Here is a 7761-nt window from a genome sequence, read left to right as displayed (position 1 = left end):
AAAATCTAAAAAAAAGAAAAATCACAAATCACAGTAATGAAGTAGTTTTGAGAGAAGATGCTTGAGTATAGGTATGTGCTTACATAGGTACTTCCTACATAGCTTAAAATTTGCCTTACTATCTCTGTACTAAAATTATCAGATGATGCCTCTTTCCCACAAAGGGAAAGATGACCTTGCCTCTCTTTTGACTAACATTTGTAAAACTACTTTTTAACAGAGGGTGAAAAGAAAGATCACAATATTACCGTAGAATACTGTTAAATTTTACACAGTTAAACTAAAGCATATACTTTAAAATATTTAAGATTATACATACCTTCCTAGTCCAGTGAGTAGGAAAGCACAAGCAAATTGTTATAATTTAACTACATTAGAATTCAAGTACAAATTCAACTTCATTTTAAAATCAATTTCCACAAGAGGCTGCAATACTCAAAGTATTTACTCACAGATTTAGTCATATGGTTCCACCAAACAAACCAGGGCACTCATTAGCATCTGTTCCTAACCATATTTTAATAATAAAATTTATCAGGAATACATTATACTATTAGATTGATCATGAATATAAACCCAACTCATTTTAAATTAATGGTAATTCAGCACAAACTTAACTTACAAACACACAGAAATAAAGATTGCTATATACAAATAAAGGGCTCTTTTGGTGTACCTCCCTCAGAAAACAAACGGCAGGAATGGTGGAATATGAAGTTTATGTTTCAAAGATTTATTTAAAACTTTAACTGGAAAGGACCTTTCCTATTCAACAGGACTGATACACTGCCTGCTTTCCACAAGCATCAACTTAAATTATATTTGTCATAAAAGCTGTGACAAAGTAATTATTATTGGCAAACATGCATTTAATTCATAACCTCATATTGCAATTACAGAAAACTGACAAAAATAAGGCATGGATAATCTGTCATCACGCTCAGGTTCTTAGGACACCCAAATTTCATTAGCGAACAGCACAAGGCAAGGCTCATCTTAACTAACTGCCACAATATATTTCTTCACCTTCAGCAAATGCAACCATTTGCTGAATCAAAACAGAAATTCAACAACTTCCAGCTTTAACTTGCAGTAGTACTGCCAATTTCTACGAGCACCCAAAAGAGAAATATAAATATTTCTATTCCTTCATCTTTGAAGGAAACTAACTGAAAAGGAAATGATCCCTATTTTTTAAAATACATTTTTAAAGATTCAGTTAGATCTTCAATCTTTTCACAATCTTGGTTTTTATGTTTGAGCGGTTTCTTTTCATTAGAAAAAAGATCTTTATACAAAACATATGTGCGGTCTTTCATAAAATAAAACATTGCTGCTTACTAATGGCTGCAAAACATGTTCCGTTATTAACTGAAAGGAATTAATTAATCCATCAGCACAAGTGACTTTTTACAAACAAGTTAAAAACAGAAATTCTTCTAAAGTATTTTAACATCAACTTAATTTTTAAATGCCCTGTGCACCCCTGCTACCTCAGACCTCATGAGAATATACTCGCTCTGAGGCATTTTGTAACACTACACTACCCTAGCCTCACATTTGAGGGGAGGGGAAGAGTAAAGAGGATTGAATTGCTGTCCTTGCCTTCATCCGTATGCATTACTCCAGGAGTTAGTATCACTATCTGCCCATGATACAAGAGGAAAAGACAGATGAGAGTGTAAGGACTGAAGAGTTGAAAGGAGCATTTTATGTTATGCTTACCAGCTGGCCTCATCACCTACGTTATGGCAACATCAACTTATTCAAAACACCTTAAGTATGAAAAAAACCCCAACAATTTTGCAGTACACTGAATTCAATACTCAAGGGCATAATAATTTTATAATTATGTACCCTTTTAGAATGCATGTGGATTTACAAAGTTTCTCCCCAGTTTTTAAGAGGATTGAACAACTGGCTATAAAGACCAGTGTTCCTGTTTTATCTTGATAATAGTGAAAGCGTATACAAATCCTTCTTAATTACTCCAACATGATTTTTAGATGCAGAACTCTAACTGCCTCCATTAAAGGCAGCACAAAGTATTCCTTCCATTTCTGTAGCACAGAGTATTACTTTTTAATCTTATTTTCTTTTTTATACTGCTGATATGAGTCATCACAAGATGACTTGTTCTCTTTTTTTGGTCTATTTTATCCAGCAAATTGTTTAGTACTAAACAAAACCACACACTTGGAATATATTTAGTTTGAAATAATATGTAACTGTAAACAACTACTATCTTCAAACAGGTTTAAATATCTGGGTTAGAAAATAAATTCTCAATATAAATTATCTCTGATTCCCATTATCTCACAATTTTATTAACTACAGTTTACATGCATTTGTATTGAACAAGACTATCAGCACACCCTAACTTGTTGCAAAATGCAAATAAAATTGCAAAAACAATTCTTCATCTTAAAAAATACTGCCATCCTACCAAAAGAGAAAATTTCTTGTCAAAATGTGTTTACTCTGGACTTGGAAAACACTGCTTCCAAAACTAAACATCTTTCATGAAACAGCACATATACATAACCTGATAGACATCAAAATGTCAGGAAAATTACAATAAAAAAGAGAGAACCCACTCCCATATAAATTTTGTAACAAGAGTCACACATCAGGAATACTGTATATTCACAAATGGTTAAAGGAAAACTGAATATTTCTCAATGTATTTTTTAAGCAGAAGAATGCATGATAATTCTAAAAATTAAAAATAATATTAAATAATATTTCCCTTTGCTTTTCATAACACTCAGTCAAAAAGACGAATGTGTCCACATGCTAAGAAATATGAAACATGCAAAGAAATGCTCAAGCATTTTAATTTAGTATCATTCTGAATACAAAGGAAGAAAAAATTTCCATTTAACCACAAAATAGGTCCATGGTTTAGTGGTCTAGTGGCTTAGTATTTCCTCCTTGTGAAAGAAGTGTATGAATAAAATATTCATCCTCTCTGGAACAGAAAGTGACTTTGCATTACCCTCACTTTTAAGGCCCCCAGAGCTATACAAGTATACTTCCTATTCTGTATTATGAGTAAAAAAATCCCACAAAACCCCAGTTTATTTGACAGCTTTACTGTTCACCCTAATAGAATAATCTCATTGCCACCTAAAATCTTTTTGAAAGAAATTAACTTTTATTTTCACTTCATCTGTGCAATTTGATCTTACACATTCCCATTAAATTCATTTACTCTGGCAAATATATCTGTTTACCACAACTTCAAGGCTTTGAAAGGGGCTGGAAGATTATTTTACAGTACACATTCATTTAACGCTCATACTGTGTCCCTTCTAAAACGGCCTCACAAGAGCATGGTTAATGCTCACAAATAGTGGAGGTCTTGGCCATTAAATATTATATAAATATAATAATAAATAAAATATTAAATACTATTACATCTATTTTTTTTTTGTTTATTCCAAGAACATTGTCCTTATCACAAATAAAACCAAATTTCATTTCTCGTTACTCTGATTACCTTCTGAAGGCCTCCTAGATGCCTAAATAAACCCTTTAATTTCCCTGGTCAAGAATCTGAAAAATCCATGTTTCTTTCATTAAAAACACCACCACCTCCATAGCATAAGTCTCTTTTGTTGTCACATCCCTCTCATAGGCAAAACTAATCTATTATTCTCTCAGTGTTTTTATTTCATGTGAAAAACTTAAATACCAACTTAGACAACCCTCTCACTGCTATCATACAATACCAACTCAGAACCAATTGTTTCTGACAGATTCTCACACATTAAAGCTTCTGTTCATTACAAAGAAACAGAACAGTATGAAGGTACTGTAACTCTCCTTTTACCCAAAGTTACTATATGCATCACTGCGGTGTGGTATGCTACAGGCGTAAGTATTCTTCATATTCTTCACTAGGTCTAAAAAAGCTTCCTCAGTGAAACAAAGTGTTAAAAAAAGTGATTTAAAAAAATGAAGCAAGCCAAAACACTAATATAAGAGTGATGTATCTATAACCAGATCCCTTCATCTACTCAACATAAGCATATTCCCAGTATGCAATTCATTCAATAACACAAGATTGTGACATCTACATAGCATTAATATACATGATAGTGGTAACAGAGCCCCTGTAACCTGAGGTTAACACACACAGACAGCAAATACCTGGTACTTACTTAAGCCTGGAAAACCACCATAAACTTTAAGAGGAAAAACAGGTTTGATGCCTTGGCATCAAATGTTCATTTTAGGAGTTGGTAAATACGATTGAAAAAGTAACCTTATCATAAAGGAGCCTTTAAAATCACTTAACAACTCTCCTGCCATGCACAAGGACACCCTGCCCAAGACCAGGTTGCACAGGGTGCCATCCAACCTGACCTTGAACACTTCCAGGGATGGGGCACCCACAGCTTCTCTGGGTAACCTGTGCCAGTGCCTCACCACCCTCACAGTAAAGAATTTCTTCCCAATATGTCTAAACCAACTCTCAGTTTGAGTCCATTGCCCTTTGTTCAGTCACTCCATGCTCTTGTGAATAGTCTCTCTCTTTCTTGTGAGCCCCCTTCAGGGGCTGGAAGGCCACCATTAGGTCATCCTAAAGCCTTCTCTATTCCAGGCTGAACAATTCCAATTCTCTCAGCCTTTCCTCATAGCAGAGCTGCTCCATCCCTCTTATCACCTTGGTGGCCTCCTCTGGACTCTCCAACAGCTCCATGTCCTTCCTGTGCTGGGACCCCAGAGCTGGAGGCAGCTCTGCAGGTGGGGTCTCACCAGAGCAGGGCAGAGGGGCAGAATCCCCTCCCTCCCCTGCTGCCCACGGGGCTTTGGATGCAGCCCAGGACACACTTGGCTTTCTGGGAGTGCCCAGCTCATGTCCAGCTCTCACCCCAGCACCCCCAAGTCCTTCTGGGCAGGGCTGCTCTCAATCTGTTCATGCCCAGCCTGGGTTGGCACCCAGCACCCGGCCTTGTTAAACTTCATGAGATTCCCATGGGCCACTTCTCAAGCTTGTCCAGTTCCCTCTGGATAGCATCCTGTCCCTCAGGAGTGTCAACTGCACCATTCAGCTTGGTGTCATCTGCAAACTTGCTGAGGGTGCACTCAATCCCTTCATCTGTGTCATTAATATTTAATAGCACTGGTTCCCGTGCCCTGTCCCCTGGGGGACACCTCTTGTCACTGATGTCCATTGGGACTCTGAGACACTTATCATTATCCTCTGGATGACACATCCAACCATTTCCTTACCCATCTAACAGTCCACTCATCAAATCCACCTCTCTACAATTTACAGAGTAGGATGTCGTACGGGAACTATGTCAAAGGGTTTACAGAAGTCCAGATAAAAGACATCTGTAACCCCTCTCCCATCCACTGGTGTAGTCACTTCAACAGAAAAGGCCACCAGGTTGGTTATTTTAAAATAATATGAGTGTTGTCTCTTATAAAGTTAAGGTGCTTGGAACATTTAGTAAAACTAGAAAGTTAAACAATTCTTGTTCAAATCGCTTCTTCAAAGTTTCATGGATACCATGTAGTTGTAATGAGTGGGGAATCTCTTGTAGCAGTTGAAAACATAAGGAAATAAATACACATGGTTCATGTAAGGGGATGTATACACCATACATTCTATACTATAAAACACAGTGAAGATGCCTTCACGACTGCATCATATTTTTCAAGCAACTAACCTTGTTTTATTTTTCAGGTTTCATACTAGCCATACACAATGGAAATACAGTATGACATCATGAAGTTGATATAATCAGCTGCAATATTTACCTACGTCTGCCACCAGCAATTATCTAGATTGTTACTGCAGAAACTGCAAGTTGGCACAAATACCAGAAAGCTTTCTTACAATACCGCCTCTAAGACACTTCCACCCTATGGCATTCCACAATTTACAGATTCATCTCCTCCTCCTCTTTCACAAGCATAGAAGGACAAGATTTCCCCAGATTTTCCACTAGAGGCCACAGGTGCAAAGATCTGACTGCCCAATGCACCAATACAAATTTCATAGAGAGAACTGTTCAGTTCTGATTATGCAGACTCTAGTTGAATCATATGGTCACCATATGTTACAAATGATAGGATAAATACATGTTAAGGTGGGGAGAAGGAAAAAGTCTGAAGTTGCTATGGTCTTCAAACTGAAGCACAGGATTAAGAAGTTTTTTAATCACCAATGGGTCTCTCATGTCACACAGGAAACAGGAGAAGAAATAAAATAATTTCCTGCATATTGTAATAAATACAAGTTAACACAAAGACAGAAGAACTATGACTACAACTGTATGACTACAACTACAACTAAGAAAGTCATATCATAATTAAAATATTTCTTATACTTTAATAACTTTACTACATAAGGAGAAAAGGGAGAAGGTATTTTACTGAAAAATACTAAGTTAATCAAAGCAGGATTTTATAGCTAAGCTCACAAAAATAACAAATCATTTAATGGACATTATCATTCACTGGGATACCACAAGAGCTTCTTAAAATAGATATATTTACATATTACATAATATTTACATATTAGTCTTCCTGGGTAGCACACATTATTCAACATGAGCCATTATTTTTAAAACAAATAAGAAAACAAAACACAGAATGTCACTCAAATTTCAGATACAAATATTGTTACTGGCTGGAATTATTTCAATCTGTCTCTTAGGGAGGACAGAGAATACAGAAAACTTAATCAGCCCTGCAGATTGCTTTTTGATATTGTAAGCTGTTAAAACAAAATTACATTCTTCCCCTTCTAAAAAGAAAAAAGTGCAGGAAAAAAAGGTTTCTTACAATATAGGTTAATAGACATGGTATTTTACCTTTATTACTGGCTAACAGTAATATTAGGTATTAAGTATTAGGTATTAAGTAGCCATGTTTATTCATCCTGTTGCAAATACTAGAAGTCTTCAAGTTTCATTAATGAAAAATACATAATATTCCATACTATTCTAGCATACAAAACATATAAAGTCAGAGTACAAATCCTAACTGGAGGAGACATTTTTTTAAAACATCTGTAAAAAGAATCACAACTTCAGATGCTCTTGGGAAGTGTAATATAAGCTTACAATCACTGAAAATGAGAAATATTGCACAGAAATGGAAATGGTTTCAGTTTGATTTATATATGATCTTTACACAACAAAGCTCCCACTAAACAGAAATACTCAATAATAAGAAGCAATATGAAGGGGTTTTTTCTTCACATTTTTTTTACTTGGTGAACTGCATGCATTACCAGTAATTTAATTTAAAATAAACCTCTGGTACATTAGTCTGATCAAGCAGGACATGGACATATTCTATCAATCTGACGCAGAACCAGCTTTAAGGTATGAATTAGTTAAAAACCTGAAATGCATCAGACATGATGAAAAGACAGATAGGAAGAGGATGTGATTTAATACAGTTCTCTGGTTTACACGTGTATGAAATACGATTGTTTACACGTTTTCTGATCTACTCAGCACTGCAGCCACTGGACATTCAGGCTACTCAGCACAGGCACTATTGGAACAGGCTGGACATCAAGATTCTCTTTAGCAGCTTTAGAGTCTTGTCCGTACATTTACGAATTGGTACAGAGCTCTACATGAAATTTTATGGTAGGAAGTAAACATGTTACACATCCTGTGAGAATTATTACATAAATGGGACTGGACTACAATGACAAGTTGCAGGAAAATTAGTCATTAAAATGGTAATCTGCATTCACTACTGTGATTGACTACTTCATTACAATCA

General features: G+C 35.8%; 1 protein-coding gene across 1 annotated transcript in view; it reads right to left on the bottom strand.

Moving 5' to 3' along the window:
- The window catches only part of FBXL17 (F-box and leucine rich repeat protein 17), a 272821-nt gene that overhangs the window by 201292 nt on the left and 63768 nt on the right, over positions 1-7761 (bottom strand). The gene's annotated exons all lie outside the window — the stretch shown is intronic.

The sequence above is a fragment of the Corvus brachyrhynchos genome, unplaced genomic scaffold, assembly GCF_000691975.1.
Source record: "Corvus brachyrhynchos isolate BGI_N302 unplaced genomic scaffold, ASM69197v1 scaffold128, whole genome shotgun sequence".
NCBI lineage: Eukaryota > Metazoa > Chordata > Aves > Passeriformes > Corvidae > Corvus > Corvus brachyrhynchos.
Note: the sequence above shows the minus strand (reverse complement) of the source record. Positions and strands in the feature narration are given on the sequence as shown.